The sequence below is a fragment of the Rhinoderma darwinii genome, chromosome 10, assembly GCF_050947455.1.
Source record: "Rhinoderma darwinii isolate aRhiDar2 chromosome 10, aRhiDar2.hap1, whole genome shotgun sequence".
NCBI lineage: Eukaryota > Metazoa > Chordata > Amphibia > Anura > Rhinodermatidae > Rhinoderma > Rhinoderma darwinii.
Window position 1 is genome coordinate 73,919,395 of NC_134696.1, and position 17,577 is coordinate 73,936,971.

Sequence of the window (17,577 nt, forward strand, 5' to 3'; positions counted from 1 at the left end):
TTGTGAACAGGTCGCCCATACGATGGGTGTAAGCGACCTAACAGTGATTTCAGACACAGTTAGGCTGGGTTCACACGAGCACATTAACGTCCGTAATGGACGGACGTATTTCGGCCGGAAGTCCCGGACCGAACTCAGTGCAGGGAGCCGGGCTCCTAGCATCGTAGTTATGTACGACGCTAGGAGTCCCTGCCTCTCCGTGGAACTACTGTCCCGTACTGAAAACATGATTACAGTACGGGACAGTTGTCCTGCAGAGAGGCAGGGACTCCTAGCATCGTACATAACTATGATGCTAGGAGCCCGGCTCCCTGCACTGAGTTCGGTCCGGGACTTCCGGCCGAAATACGTCCGTCCATTACGGACGTTAATGTGCTCGTGTGAACCCAGCCTTACACAAAACATTATCGTTTCACCATAAACTTTGTTTTTATTAACAGGTAGTTTGATTGCAGGATGCAAGTGCAGCCATTCAGTGATATGTTATTAGGTGTAATATGGTAAAGGGAGACTATTAGCTGTAATATGGTAAGAAAGGAGGGCTGAGCTAGAATACCGGAAGGAGATGCCTTAGGGACCGTAATCCTAAAGCCAGGCACATGCATACCAAAGCACCTGCCAATGCTAGAGTAAGTGGCTGCACCTCTCCTTTTACTCTTTCCCCTCCCTGTGCAAAATGTATTAGTATTTCTGCTGATGATCTCTTGTTTAGTGTAAACCTTATGTTATCTGTTCTGCTGGATCCATATATACCCATAGACTATAAGGTAATGTTCACACGTAGCGTAAACACCGCGGTTTTTCCTCAGCGGATTTCATTGCAAAAAATCTAGTTGCAGCAGAGTGGATGAGATTTGAACAAATCTCATCCACACGCTGCGTAAAAACCTGTCAAAAAAGCGTTAATAAATTTAAATGCGGTGCGTTTTTTTAAAATCGCAGCATGATAATTTATGCTGCAGAATCGCTGTTTTTCTGTTGCGTGTTTTTCTCATTGAATTTAATGGGGGGGGAGTTAAACACCCAACAAATATCAGATGTTGCGATTTTTGCAGAGAAAAAGCTGCGATTCCGCCGCGAAAATCACAACTCAAAAAAAGAGCCTATAATTACTCAAATCTTTCTGCTTCTTCATCCAGTTCAACCAACTGTAGTGGTCACATGGGATGAAAAGTCATCCCAGGAGGCCGGGCTGCAGGACGTCAGGGGGACGTGTCGCGATATCCACTGGTAAGTATAGCCTTTTTTTTTACCTGCAGTTTTCCGCAGTGGACATTCTGCCTGAAAAAATGCACCACAATTTCGTTTTATGCAGCTTATTCGCCCTGTGTAAACATATCCTAAAGTTCACGCAGTGCTTTTTGCTAGACTAAAAAAATATGCCTCAAAATTCCTTCAGGAAATGTTTTTGAAGATAATTTTTCAACGCTTTTTGCAGCGTTTTCTTTTTTAGCCGCAGAATATATTGTAAAAATTGGGCAAAAAAGGCTCCAAACTAATGCGGCAGGTTTTTTCTGCCTCCCATTGTTTTCAATGGAAGATCAGAGGCAGATATTTCTCAAAGAAAGCGCATGTCCCTTTTTTTTCCGCAAGCGGACAAAAGCCACCCAGGAAAAGAAGACGCCTCTGCCTCACATTGAAATCATTGGGGGGTGCTTCTTGGCGCTAATTACGACGTGGTTTCCGCGTTAGCATCAGCGGCAAAAATCACTGTGTAACTCACCCTAAGATTAACACTTATCCTCTGTGGCCATGTTCTCCGGGCGACGGAAGATATGCAGTTGTCGGTGCCAGAAGTAGATGGCTCCAGTCGCTGTATAACGGCCGTGCTGGGTTACTGCAGTTCTGCTCCTATTCACTTGAATAAAAGCAGAGCTGCAGCGCGGCTGCTATACTGTGACCGAGCCATCTGCTTCCGTCACCGACCACTACACAGCTTTTGGCACCGGAGGCAGCCGGAGCAGCTGATCGAACCCCCACCGATCATATCCTGATGACCTATCCTGTAGATAGGTCATCAGTATAAAAAACTGCCCCCTGCCTGGACAACCCATTTAAAGCTGCACTCTACATGTAATTTTAGGCTCCTTCTTTTTCTGCAGTTCTTTAATATCCCTGTCACCTCCAATAATCAACATCCCTTTTTGAGAACCCACTTATCGTATTTGCTTGTGGAGCATTGGAAAGAATTTAAAGGTTGTGTCTGTGTAGCCTTGACTATCTGGAAAGCCTTTAAATTCTTCATCTAAGTAATTGTCATAAATCATAAAGGCAGGCCACATTTTAATCAATACCTTTCTTGAGTGGTTGACTTTTCATCTTTCCATGGCCAAACTGATGTTTTTTTCTATGCTGAAATCAGGATTGTTGCTTAACCCCTTAAGGACATGGCCAATTTTGGCCTTGACGACAGAAATTTTCTTGTATACTTCCCTCTTTGCATTTCGGCGGCGCTCATAAATTTTTTATTTTTTTATACGACGTAGCGGTATGAGACTTTGTTTTTTGCGGGACAAGTTGTACTTTATGTAGGTACCATTTTTTGGTACAAATACATTATTATTTAATTTATACTGTATAAATTTTTATTTTGGCGAAAATGCAGAAAAAGTTCCGTTGCAGATTTTTTTTTTCACCATACACCGATCATCATAAATAATGTTATGTATATGTTGTACATGTTGTTACGGTTGTGGCAATACCAAATAGGTCTATATTATGACATGTTTTGGGACTTATATTTTACAAAGTTTATTAATTGTAAAAAATGTGTATTTCTGTGTATGTTTTTTTTTTTTACAATGTTTTTTTTATTTAACATTAATTTTTAAAAAAAATAATTTTACATTTATTTTTATTCCCATAAAGAGATTTTTCATTTTGATTTATTTTCTTAACTGTAATGTACTGGCATAAATCTATGTGCCAGAACATTAACCTGTGTACTTATTGTACACATAGTTGTTAGGGCATACCTCAGTCCTTCAATAGACCCTGGGCTGTCTGACCATTCAATGTATGGGCCTCGATCGCGTCACAGGGATTTCCTGTGACACGATCAAAAGGCAGTTCCCCCTTCTCCTATTCACTTTTGTCACGATCTAGGGTCATGTGGACCCACTAGGCCACTCCGCCGAAGTGGAGTGGCAGCTGGCCAAATAACAGTCCATATAAAGTCTATGCAAAGTCTTTAGCACAAGAGTACCTATAAGAGCCCGGACAGTAGCAGAGGCTTTGGTATGGATGGAGACGTGGCAGATGATACACACAAATCCAACTAAAGGTTAGGTACAGGAAACAACACAGCAACAGGATACAGGAAGCAGGATACGGGAACACTGGGAGCAGGATACAACTAAAGGACCGTTTTCAATATGAACATGGGTAGACAACAACAACACTCAGGCAAGGAGTGGAAGGGCAGAGCCCTTTTTATAGTCCAGGGTGATCTGGGGATTGAGATTGGCTAGGGAATTTTTAGTATGCGACACTCTGGCCCTTTAGTGCACGCGAGTACCTTAGCACAAAGTCCAGGGCAGTACGACCGCGTGAGCTGGTGTCGCCAAAGAGGAAGTCGCTGGCAGGAGGTCAGGAGACGCAACCATCAGACAGTGAGGGGGCATTGGCGGAGGTTTCGCTTCTTTCTGCTGTCAGAGCGGAGCTGCGGCTGTGTATTACAGCCATTGCCACGTTTTTCCGTTGCAAAAAACGCAACATTAATGAGGACATTAATTTGTATGCAACTTTAATCAGTTGGGCTTCTTTAGTGTCTGCCACTTAAGAAGCTGCTTCTAGGTTTCAATGGACCCCAGAAAGGACCACAAATGGTCATTACCAGGGTCTTAAAAGATTAGGGGCACAAGCCCCGAGACATATATTTACCCCACCGAATTATTTATTTTTTTACATATATATTGGAGATAGCATAACTATAAGACTAAGGCTCCTATAGCTACACCGCTGGATAGAATTGGATGCATTGTCTCAGCAGGCAGTATCACACATGATAGACTTAGCTTGAATCTCGTCCGTGTGCTGTGCGTTGAAATAATGCACAGCACACGGACCCATTGATTTCAATGGGGCTATTCAAGCATGCATGAGTTTTCACACAGCGAGTGTCCGTTGTGTGAAACTCACTGCATGTCTTATATTAGTGTGTTTTCATGCACCTAGTCGCCCATTGAAGTCAATGGGTGCGTGAAACCATGGACAGCACACAGACAACACCAGTGTGCGTGTTTCACGCATCAATTACATTAAAAAAACAAAAAGTGCTTGCAAGTGCGTGAAAAACACATGCCACACGCAAAGCACATTGATGCAAAACGCAACGCACATGACCAGATTTATGCACATTTTTTACGTGCGTAAATCTGTCACGCTCATGTGAATGTAGCCTTAGATACAGGGCTCTAATCAAAGACATCTGTAGAGCATTCCCCACACAATGCCTCCTGTGTATAGTGGCATAAATCCCCTGTATGTTCCATACACAGTCCCCCTGCCATACATCCCCCTTGTAGACAATGCAATGCAGTCCCCTGTAGGTAGTCCCACATACCCTCCTTGTCTGAGCGGACAGTATCATACATGATAGGCTTAGATACATGGCCCAGCAGACAGTATCACATGTGATAGACATAGTTACAGGGCCCCAGCAGTAAGTATCTAACATATGTCCACAACCCAAAAAAAAAAAATGTATGCGTGTATGTACAGGTGTGTATATTTATGTGTGTGTATATATATATATATGAGACAGCATATCTGTAGCACTCTGACCCTATAGCTATGGATAGGATTAGATGCAGTGGCTCAGCAGACAGCATCACACATGATAGGCTTAGATATAGGGCCCAGCTCGCTGACATTGCGGCTCCAGCGCTGGACCCAGGGAAGGTAAGAATAATAATTGTTTTGCTTTTTTATCTTACTAATTTTTTTTGTGTTTGTGTTTTTTTACAGGTTCAGTCGTTGTGCTACGTCAGATTTGAGGACTACTTAGATGATGACTTTTTTATTCTCAATATAATGGTTAATGAGGGTTGTGTGTTTTTTTTTATTTCAATAAAATATTTTTTTTATGTCCTGGTGTTTTTTGAAACTTTTCTACTTCTGCCTTAGTAGCTACTGGTTGATTGACAGCATCTATTATTAAGGTGGGGCTTAATGTTAGCCGGTGCAGAGGCTAACACTAATGCCCATTATTACCCTGGTACTTTCCGCCACCAGGGTTGCCGGGAAGAGCTGGGTGCAATCCAGTGCCCGATCATCTGTAGTGATGGTTAGGCAATAGGGCGGCCGTAGGCTAGTATTAATAGGTTGGGAAAGGCCTGAAACAGTGGCTCTTCCCACCCTGCTAATGCTAGCCTGCTGCTGCTGTGTTGTATCTGGCTACTTATGAAAAATATAACTGGGGCAGGCATGTAGTTTTTTCCAATTATTTATTTAAAGAAAACTTATTATTTAAAAAAAAAATAACGTGGCTCCCCCCCCACCACAATTTTTCATAAACAGCCAGATACAACAGAGCAAAAGCAGCCTAGCATTACCAGGGTGGGAAGGGACATTGTTTTGGCCTTTCCCAGCATAATAATACCAGCCTATGGCCGCCCCAGTACCCGACCATCGCTGCAGTTGGTGAGGTATTGAATCATACCCGACTCTTCCCAGTACCCCTGGAGGCGGTGGGTACCAGAGTAATAATGGGGGTGAGTGTTAGCCTCTGCACCGGCTAACACTAAGCCCCGCCTTAGTAATGGACACTGTAAATCAGCCAGCGGCTATTACTAAAGCGGTAGTAATAAAGTTTAAAAGAAAATACAAAGACATAGATAAAATATTTTATTGAAATAAAAAACCCCTACACAATCCTCATCAACCATTTTTTTTTTTAAATAAAAAAAGCCATCATCGAAGTAGTCCTCGAATCTGACGACCGAACCTGTTAATGAACACAAATACAAAAAAAAAAACATTAGTAACACATGTGGTAGGCTTGAAAATGCTTCCATTGAGGAAGTGAAACGTTGCATTTGTTGGGTGAATAAACGTCACTTTTTTTCGTGATTGCTTCTTCCATGCTCTTGTCTTTTTGTTATACATGTGGTAGGCCCATGTATGATACTAAACCATACCGAAGAAAGAATAGAGCATATAGTCGGAGTATATAAGAATATATCAATTTTATTTATACAAAATAACATACATTTAAAAACACATTATTATAAGACTCTAGTACTAATACTGTGGTACGTAATTCAGCACAAGAAAATACTAGGTAAAGAAAAGAAATGGCATAGAGTGCAAAACTGTATATGCTACCCACATAGATATTATAAAGTATCACATCCAAGTGGATTGTATACTGATAATCCACAGTGTCCTCTCAGTTGTATAAGTATAACGGATACTACCAGGTCAAGAGAGAGTCACAGAGGGAATAATCAGTATTTGAATAGTGAGCAGTTCAACAGTGCAATCTTACCCATTCAAAAAGGAGTAGAAATTGTCTATATACGTCCGTGCTGAATCGTCCACAGAGAACCCCAACGCGCGTTTCGCTGTTTTTGGTTGCTTCCTCAGGGGGTACATCTGAGGAAGCAAACAAAAACAGCAAAACGCGCGTTGGGGTTCTCTGTGGACGATTCAGCACGGACGTATATAGACAATTTCTATATTTTCTAGTCAATTTGAAACTCATTTGATAAATATAAGTGTGAGTTTTCATGGAAAACACAAAATTGTCTGGGTGACCCCAAACTTTTGAACGGTAGTGTATATATTAGAAACCCCCAATAAGCCACCCCATTTTAAAAACTTGACCCTTCAAAGTATTCAAAACAGCATTTAGAAAGTTTCTTAACCCTTTAGGCGTTTCACAGGAATTAAACCAAAGTAGGGGTGAAATTTACAAATTTCTTTTTTTTTGTTGTTGCAGAAATTAATTTTTAATCCATTTTTTTTGTAACACAAAGTTTTACCAGAGAAACGCAACTCAATATTTATTGCCGAGGTTCTGCAGCTTTAGGAAATATTCCACATGTGGCCCTAGTGTGCTACTGGACTGAAGCACAGGTCTCAGAAGCAAAGGAACACCTAGTGGATTTTGGGGCCTTCCTTTTATTAGAATATATTTAGGCACCATGTCAGGTTTGAAGGGCTCTTGCGGTGCCAAAACAGTGGAAATCCCCTAAAAGTGACCCCATTTGGGAAACTACACCCCTCAAGGAAATTATCTAGGGATATAGTGAGCATTTTGACCCTACAGGTTTATTGCAGAAATTATTGGAAAAAGGCAGTGAAAATGAAAATCAACATTCTTTCAAAGAAAATGTAGGTTTAGCTAATTTTTTCTCATTTCCATTAGGACTAAAGGAGAAAAAGCACCACAACATCTGTAAAGTAATATCTCCCGAGTAAAACAATACCCCACATGTGGTCATAAATGGCTGTTTGGACACACGGCAGGGCTTAGAAGGGAAAAAGAGCCATTTCGCTTTTGGAGTTCAGATTTCAGGTTTCAAGATTTTATTTGAATTGGGCAGTGAAAATAAAAACAATCCTTGTTTTCCAATAAGACGTAGCTTTAGCGCAAACATTTTCATTTTTTTTTTTAAATAAAGGAGAAAAAGCACCCCAACATTTGTAAAGCAATTTCTCCCTAGTACGGCAATACCCCATATGTGGTCATGAACTGCTATTTGGGCACATGGCAGGGCTCAGAAGGGAAGGAGCGCCATTTTGCTTTTGGAGTGCAGATTTTGCTGGATTGGTTTCTGGTCGCTATGTAGCATTTGCAAAGCCCATGTGGGACCAAAACTGTGGAAACCCCCCAGAAGTGACCTCATTTTTCTAAACTACACCCCTCAAGATATTCACCTAGGGGTGTAGTAAGCATGTTAACCCCGCAAGTGTTTTTCAGAAATTAGTGTGCACTCGATGTTGCAGAGTGAAAATGGGATTTTTTTCTATAGATATGCCAATATGTGGTGCCCAGCTTCTGCCACCACAACAAGACAGCTCTCTAATTATTATGCTGTATTTCCCGGTTTTAGAATCACCCTACATGGGGCACTAATCTTTTGCCTGAACATTCGACAGGGCTCAGGAGTGAAAGAGTACAATATGAAATGGAGGCCTAATTTAGCGACCTACAAAGTTCACAATTGCAGGGCTCTGATGTGAAATAATAAAAACAAAAGCACGCCTCAAGGCATTTATTAAGGGATGTAGTGAGCATTTTCACCTCACAGGTCTTTTCCATAAATGAATGCGCCGCGGATGGTGCAAATTAAAAATTTAAATTTTTCCCCAGATATGCCAATTCAGTGGCAAATATGTCATGCCCAGCTTGTGCCACTAGAGACACACACCCCAGAAATTGTTATATGGGTTCTCCCAGGTATGGCGGTGCCATATATGTGGAGGTAAACTGCTGTTTGGACACGCTGCAGGGCTCAGAAGGGGGGGGGAGAGCCATTTGGCATTTGAAGCGTAGATTTTGCTCGGTAGTAGTTTTGAGTTTTACTAGTATTTCAGTTTATAATTTAGGGGCATATGTGAGCTGCGCAGAGTACATCAGGGGCATAGACAGGTGGTATAATAATGGGGTAAACATTGGGTAAACAATTGGTGCACACTCGGCACCTTTGCAGTTTGGGGAATTTTGCTTGGAAGTGTTGTCCTGGTATAATACGGGCACCCTCGCTTCCAGCAGATATGTTTGGGCCCTCCCCTTCCTGGTTCCCTAATTTTAGGGCCTTGATAATTCGCCTCTTCAAACAGAAGAAATGTTCCCCTCGGGCCTGCACAACCACATATTTTTATTTCCTGACTTATTGGAGCCTTAACTAATTTTATTTAGCCATAGATGTAGTGGTATGAGGGCTGTTTTTTTGCAGGATGAGCTGTAGTTATTATTGGTACCATTTTGGGGTACATGTGACTTTTTGATCACTTTTTATCCTATTTTTTGGAAGGCAAGGTAACCCAAAAAAAGGCAATTCTGGCATAGATTTTGTGAGTTTTTTCTTATACTGCATTCACCATGCGTCATAAATTACATGTTAACTTTATTCTGCGGGTCAGTACGGTTCCGGCAAAACTTCATTTATAGCATTTTTTTATGTTTTACAACTTTTTGCACAATAACATTACTTTTGTAAAAAGAATGTATTTTTTCTGTCTCTATGTTGTGAGAAACATAACTTTTTAATATAACTATTAACATTAATATTGGAAACTGCTGAATTGTATATGGAATATCTACATATGCATTTTAAGACACATTTTTAACAACCAGCTCTCTTGTGTTCTATTGACTCATTGTGTCAGCTAATCTTAAATTATCATGCTAAAAGGCTAGTTCATCATTAGAAAACTCTTGTGCATTTATGCTAGCAGAGCTGAAAATTGTTACGCTGTTAAGGGAAACAATAAAACATCTTAGAGCTACTTGAGTATATGTGAAGCATGATCCTCCTTAGCATTGATGGAGTTCTCCAAGTAGCCAAAAAGAGGAACTTGTTAGTCTATAGATGTTCTGAGAAGTTAAAGGTATTCCATGTGACAAATCGTCAAGAAACTGAAGATATCTTTCGAAGGGGTGTACTACTTCTCTCCCAGACAGCACAAATTTCCTCTAGCCAAAAGTTAATGAGAATTGGGGAGGCCCCAGTGCACATCCGTGAAGAAGGATGAACACATCAGAACCTCTAGTTTGAGCAGCAGATGACTGACTGATCCTCAGCTAGTAGCTTTATTATATAGTACCTGCAAAACACTAGTCTCATCTTCAACAGTGAGGATACAACAAGAGACAGAGGAGACACAGTGATCCAGCGCAAGGCAATTTTAAAAGAAAGCACGGTTTCAATTTTATTTCGAAAACTTCTTTAAAAGATAACTGTCTCAGATACAAGGGTGGTTAGCTGTATGCAATGATGCGTTTCGGATAGAAGCAGTGTCCTTACTCATGGCTTATTGTCAACAGGATGGTGCCGTACTGAGGTTTATATCCGGTCATTCACAGGTGCAGCAAAGGTGCTTCAAGCTACCATCTATCTACATACAGCACTTATAGCCAGCATCTACATTCATATATTTTGGAAGTCCTTGTGTTTCTCATGTCACACAACTTTTTTCAATTTGACGGCCAATTTTATTTACAACTTAGGGGGGTGTCAATGGGGGCAAAAATATTTTTCACCCTTGCTGGCAAATCTTGTCATGGCATGGTGGAGGAGCATACAATTTTCTCAATGAACCACGAGTTTGGGGACAACATCAACCGGTATGGCAGATACATCGACGACCTCCTTTTCATCTGGGAGGGCGATGTGTCTGCCATACCGGCATTCATTGACTATCTCAATGATAATTCATTAGATTTCCATACACCTCTAATAAAGACACGATTTGTTTTTTGGATCTGGTATTGGGGGGAAAAGATTGTGAACGAGTTTGCTCTAAAACATTTCGTAAAACCCATTTTGGGAAATACCATCTTACACGCAACAAAGCACTCACCCTAGACAAACAGTTTCATCTATTCCAGTGGGGAAAATATATAGGGCAAAAAGAAATTGTAGTAGTGATGATTGCTACAGAATAGAACAGCAACAAATTTGTCACAGACTCCAGAAAAGAGGCTATGCTAACTGGGCTCTCAAAAGAGTGAGTTCCATAGTTTCTCTAAAACCCCATAATCATCTATTATTTGAAGAAAAATTGCCGATCAGTCCTTATCCAAATAAATCCACATTGGTTCTACAATATAGTAACCAGTTAACTCAAATTAAGAAGATTATACTGAAATACTTACCCATCTTGATGGAAGATGACCAATTGGAGAACATTCTGAAACATAGCTGTCACCTAGTGTCATACAAAGCCCTGACCTTGGGCAACTTGCTTTCTCCTTGCATGTTCTCCTCCAGTGAGACTAGGATGACTTGGCTACATCACAGGGTTTTTTTTAGATGTGGTTCTTACAACTGTAAGATATGTTCATATGTCAAGCCCACAAAAATGTTTCACGACTCTGAAGGTGCCAAAACTTTTTCCATAAAGACAATAATCAACTGTAACAGTGAGTCGGTAATATACAACATTGAGTGCACTGAGTGCAGCTTGATGTATGTCGGATGCACCAGCAGAGAATTCAAAACAAGAATTTTAGAGCACCTTGGCTATATAAGAAATCCCACCATTATTAACATCTCTAATGCTGCCAAACATTTTGTCACACACCATAACAGGTCAGTGAATACATTTAAATCCTTCGCTATAAGGGGTTAATAGTGCGGCCCGAGGGGGCAATTTGAGGCACCGGTTACTAGACAGGGAGGCCTTTTGGATATATGGCCTTAAAACTAGGTTTCCCCAAGGCCTCATTCTAAGAAAATAATTAATGTTCCACTATTGATCACAGGTAGGCGAGAAATTTAGCATCAGTTGCTTCGAATGTTGGGGAGACTATCATATATAACGGATAAATAGATACATATAGGGATTTGTTACCCATATTTAGTTATTCCACATGCCCCCCTATTATCAGATGTTGACTTTACATTAGGTACGAAAATGCTCTTACATTGGTTAAAAGTTACAGCCATCCGGTTACCAATAATACCTTGTTCCAATATAATAGCCATCATGTACATAAATGCTCGTTCCAGCCAGCTTCATGTTTTTAATATCGATAATTCTTTTGGTTCATATCTATGTACTTTTAGCCTCTTTTTGTAATTATTTTTTCCTTTTTCGTGTGACTATGTATCGATTTTGATGTTTACATCTGGTCATTACGGACACACACCAATTAATTTACATTAATATTAGACTATTCTAAACTGCGACTATTATGATATATAAATATACAGTTTTTCTTATACTTCAGCCAAATTTACTTACCTGATGTTGTGGTACACGCCCTTCTGTATCCCGGGTGTTGGTGTGGCGTTATGTGGCTGATTTGCGCTCCAGCACACTCGTGCTGGAATGCATTTTGCTGCACCTGTGAATGACCGGATATAAACCTCAGTACAGCACTATCTTGTTGACAATAAGCCATGAGTAAGGACGCTGCTTCTGTCAGAAACGCGTAGGCAACATTGCATACAGCTAACCACCCTTGTATCTGAGACAGTTATCTTTTAAAGAAGTTTTAGAAATAAAATTGGAACCGTGAAGCCTTTTAAAATTACCTTGCGCTGGATCACTGTTTCTCCTCTGTCTCTTGTTGATCCCACCATGTGCCGTCATGGAGATCTGTACTGAAGACCTGCTAACGGTGAGCTGGAGGATTTCTCCTACAACTTTCAGTGAAGAGACAACCCTGAAATGCTTTCTATCTAGGCAGTGTTTTTCAAAGAAAAAACATATCTGAGACTGGCGAATAATAGGAGAGGAATACAATGCACAAAAGAAAACAGTCAATGGACAGAGAATGATTAGAGAAAAGTATTATGGACAGACAAATGTAATTTTGAGGTGTTTGTGAGGTACAGAACAAACGATAATAACAAATGCATCAGTCTTTCCTTTATATCTTTCCTTCCGTTTGGGACCACTCAGTGGCGTAACTACCGCTATAGCAGCCGTAGCGGCTGCTACCGGGCCCGCACATAAGAGGACCCGAGCCACCCGCCAGCACGGCCCCCCCATGGCCGGAGGCTCCGCTAGCATCTGCTATGGCTGCTACAGGGCGACGCCACTGAAGGGGTTGTTCCTACAAAAGACATGCATACCCTATCCACAGGATAGGGGATACATGTGTGATCGCTGGAACGCCCAGCGATAAGGAGAACAGGGGACCGAAAGTCCCCCGAAGTTCTCCATGACAAACCTCGAACTTCCGGGGTCTGTCTGCAGCTCCATAGAAATGACTTGCGCACTGGTCGCGCTTGTGCGCATGCGTGACCAGCGCTCCTTTAATTTTTATTGAACAGTGCAGACGCCGGAAGTTCGAGGTTTGTCATGGAGAACTTCGGGGGACTTTCGGTTCTCCTCATCGCTGCCAGCGATCACACATGTATCCCCTATCCTGTGGATAGAGGATGCATGTCTTTTGTAGGACAAACTACAGACCGTTTTTTTCGGGGGGGGGGGGGCTATATGGTGTTATCTACAGGGGGGGTTGTGTATGGTGTTATCTACAGGGGGGTCTGTATGGCGTTATCTACAGGGGGTGTCTGTATGGCGTTATCTACAGGGGGGTCTGTATGGTGTTATCTACAGGGGGGGTTCTGTATGCTGTTATCTACAGGGGGGTTCTGTATGCTGTTATCTACAGGGGGTCTGTATCGCGTTATCTACAGGGGGGTCTGTATGGCGTTATCTGCACGGGGGTCTGTATGCCGTTATCTACAGGGGGTCTGTATGGCATTCTCTACGGGGGGACTCTGTATGGTGTTATCTACAGGGGGCTGTATGGCGTTATCTACAGGGGGTGTCAGTATGGCGTTATCTACAGCGGGGGGTCTGTATGGCATTATCTACGGGGGCTGTATGGCGTTATCTATGTGGGGCTGTATGGCGTTATCTACAGGGGGGCTGTATGGCGTTATCTACAGGGGGGATTTGGGGCTGTAAGACGTTAGCTACAGGGGGGCTGTAAGGCGTTATCTACAGGGGGCAGTGTATGGCACTATCTACAGGGGCTGTGTATGGTGCTATCAATAGGGGGCGCTGTGTGGTGGAATCTATAGGGAGGCACTATCTACAAGGGGGGATGTGTGATACCCAGCGGAGGGGGGGTCCCAGTCAAAAGTTTGCTATGGGGCCCAGTCTTTCCTAGTTATGCCCCTGGGTCCACTTCTGGCTTTAGCTAAAAACTGAGACAAAAACTGCGTACAAACTGTGTGTGTGTGTGATCTTGGCCTGAGTCCTGTAAGTTGCGAGGTAGTTCCTTCACGGAATGGACTTGATTTTGTATTACATCCCACAGATGCACAATCCTAATGAGATCTGGAGAATTATGACACCAAGTCAATACAGTAAACTATATTTCATACTTCTGAACATGTTTTGCAGTGTGGCAGGGGACATTATTCTGCTGGAAGAAGTCACTGCCATTAGGGAATACCATTTTCATGAAGGGGTGTACTTGGTCTGCAATAATGTTTAGGTAGGTAGTACGTGTTAAAGTAACATCCACATGAACGCTAGGACCCAAGGTTTCCCAGCAAAAACTGTAAAGGATCTGCCAGACACAGATTCTGTGTCGATGCCCGTGGTTAATCAGTCTGCATCTGTCCCTAGGTCTGATAGAGTGACTCGATCTGCTACTACTCAGGCTGGTAGGCTGAGGAGTGGGAGGACCTCTCACAGCCTGGCCAGACGGTTCTAGCTCCCGCCCTTGGTCTATTTATACCTTCATTTGCTGCCTGTCCTTTGCCTGTGATTCTTGTGTTTCCTGGCTCTGCTGTTCCTGCTAATACGATTGACCTCTGCTTCTATTAGACCCTGCTTGACTGACTATTCTCCTGTTCTGCTTTTGTTACCACGTTCTCTCCTGATTTGACTCTGCGCGTTCACTACTCTGTTGCTCACGGTGTTTCCGTGGGCAACTACCCCTCTTCACTTGCTTCTGTGTTCCCTTGTCTGTTTTGTTTGTCGTGCACACAGTGAGCATAGGGACAGTCGCCCAGTTGTACGCCGTCGCCTAGGACGGACTGTGCAAGTAGGCAGGGACTGAGTGGCGGGTAGATTAGGTTTCACCTGTCCGTCTCCCTACCTTCCATTACATAATGACAGGCCCATATACCTTTTCTACCCTGGTTCCTACACTACTATGGACCCGCTTGAGGCCCTGGCTCAGCAAATGCAGGGTCTCTCCCTACAGGTACAAGCCCTGACTCAGAGGTACAACCAGCCTTATGCTACCCAGGTAGTGCCCCCCACCTCACCTCTTGAACCCCACCTCAAGTTGCCTGACCGATTCTCAGGGGACCGGAAGACTTTTTTCTCCTTTCAGGAGAGTTGTAGTCTCTATTTCCGTCTAAGGCCCCACTCCTCAGGTTCTGAGAGCCAGCGAGTGGGTATAATTATGTCCCGGCTCCAGTACGGCCCCCAAGAATGGGCCTTCTCCTTTGCTCCTGACGCCCCTGAACTTTCCTCTGTTGACCTTTTTTTTTCTGCTCTCGGGCTCATCTATAACGAGACTGACAAGACTGCCTTTGCCAAGAGTCAGCTGGTGACCTTACGTCAGGGTAAGAGACCCGTTGAGGAGTACTGTTCTGACTTTAGGAAGTGGTGTGTAGCTTCTCAGTGGAATGACCCTGCCTTGAGGTGCCAGTTTAGATTGGGTCTGTCGAATGCCCTGAAAGACCTGTTTGTTAGCTATCCCTCTTCTGACTCTCTAGATCAGGTTATGGCTTTAGCGGTACGTCTTGACCGACGTCTCAGGGAACGACGACTTGATCGTTTTTGTGCCTTCTCCTCTGGCTCCCCTATGATGGCTCCCGAGGTTCCGTTCTTCCACGGAAAACTCGGATGAACCAATGCAACTCGGGGCCTCTGTGTATCCCCAACAACGTAGAGAGCTCCGCAGGAAGAATGGTCTCTGCTTCTACTGTGGGGATGAAAAGCATCAAGTGAACGACTGTCCTAGGTGTAAGAATACTCCAGCCGGAAAACTTCCGCACCTAAGTGACCATCGGGGAGGTCGCTTGGGCGCACAGGTATTTCCCGTAAATATGAAACCTAATAAGGTCTTGCTTCCCTTTCAGGTCTCTTTTGAGGGTAGGTCTGCCACCAGCAGTGCCTTTGTGGATTCAGGGTCTTCTGCTAATATTATGTCTGTGGAATTTGCTATATCTCTAGCTATGCCATTGATTGATTTACCTAAACCTATCCCGGTAGTGGGTATCGACTCCACTCCACTTGCTAATGGTTATTTTACGCAGCATACCCCTGTTTTTGAACTCATTGTTGGCTCCATTCATTTGGAGCAGTGTTCTGTACTGGTGATGCAAGGATTATCGTCCGATTTGGTTTTAGGCCTTCCCTGGTTGCAGATGCATAATCCCACGTTGGACTGGAGTACTGGAGATCCTACTAAATGGGGTAATGAATGCATGACGTCCTGTTCTTTTGTTCATTTTATTTCTCTCCCTGAGGAGGTGAACACTCTACCTGAGTTTATTCAGGACTTCGCTGATGTTTTTTCTAAAAGGCCTCCGAAGTGTTACCTCCTCATAGAGAACACGATTGCGCAATCGATTTGGTACCAGGAGCTAAGCTCCCTAAGGGTAGGATATTTAATCTCTCTTGTCCCGAACGTGAGGCCATGAGAGAACATATCCAGGAAAGCCTGGCCAAGGGTTACATTCGCCCCTCTACTTCTCCGGTAAGTGCTGGCTTCTTCTTCGTAGGGAAAAAGGATGGTGGTCTTAGGCCGTGCATCGATTACCGAAACTTGAATAAGGTCACTGTAAGGAACCAGTATTCCCTTCCTTTGATTCCTGATCTCTTCAATCAGGTTCAGGGGGCCCAATGGTTCTCTAAGTTTGATCTTCGGGGGACTTATAACCTTATCCGAGTCAGAGAAGGGGATGAGTGGAAGACTGCGTTTAACACGCCCGAAGGTCATTTAGAATACCTCGTAATGCCCTTTGGGTTGTGTAATGCTCCCGCGGTCTTCCAGAATTTCATAAATGAGGTTTTAAGAGACTACCTGGGGGTATTTCTTGTAGTGTACCTTGATGACATACTTGTGTTTCCAAGGACTGGTCCTCTCACATTGAGCATGTCAGGAAGGTGCTCCAGGCCCTTCGGGAAAACAAACGCTTTGCTAAATCCGAAAAATGTGTGTTTGGGGTGCAGGAGATACCATTTTTGGGTCAAATCCTCACTCCTAATGAATTCAGGCTGTGGCTGAATGGGTCCAATCTGCCTCCCTGAAGACGTTACAGTGCTTCCTGGGGTTTGCTAATTATTACAGGAGATTTATTGCTAACTTCTCGGTCACCGCTAAGCTTTTTATGGATCTTACTCGCAAAGGTGCTGATCTCCTCCACTGGCCTCCAGAGGCGGTCCAGGCTTTTGAGATCCTTAAGAAGTGCTTTATCTCTTCCCCAGTGCTGATTCAGCCTAACCAAATGGAACCATTCATCATGGAGGTTGACACCTCCGAGGTGGGAGTGGGTTCTGTCTTGTCCCAGGGTACCAGGTCCCTCACCCATCTCCGTCCCTGTGCCTACTTCTCCAGGAAGTTCTCGCTCACTGAGAGTAACTATGACGTGGGCAACCGCGAACTCTTAGCCATTAAATGTGCATTTGAAGAGTGGCGCCACTTCTTGGAGGGGGCTAGGCACCAGGTAAAGGTCCTTACCGACCACAAGAATCTAGTTTTCCTAGAATCTGCCCGGAGGCTAAACCCGAGACAAGCTCGAAGGGCGTTGTTTTTTACTAGATTCAACATTGTGGTCACCTATAGGGCTGGGTCTAAAAATATTAAAGCTGATGCACTATTGCGTAGCTTCATGGCCAGCCCTCCTTCAGAGGAAGATCCTGCTTGTGTTTTGCCCCCAGGTATAATCATATCCTCTGTTGATTCCGACTTTGCGG

At 43.3% G+C, this 17,577-nt stretch overlaps 1 protein-coding gene across 2 annotated transcripts in view; it reads left to right on the forward strand.

The window, feature by feature from the left end:
• The first annotated feature begins 542 nt into the window (after positions 1-542).
• The window catches only part of MPV17L (MPV17 mitochondrial inner membrane protein like), a 127,960-nt gene continuing 110,925 nt past the window's right edge, over positions 543-17,577 (forward strand). Inside the window, exons 1-2 of one of the 2 annotated variants that reach the window (XM_075840067.1) lie at positions 543-629; positions 1,140-1,230. The gene's annotated coding sequence lies outside the window, so the exon portion shown is untranslated. The remainder of the gene's footprint in view (positions 630-1,139; positions 1,231-17,577) is intronic. The other variant, XM_075840068.1, reaches the window with a different exon arrangement.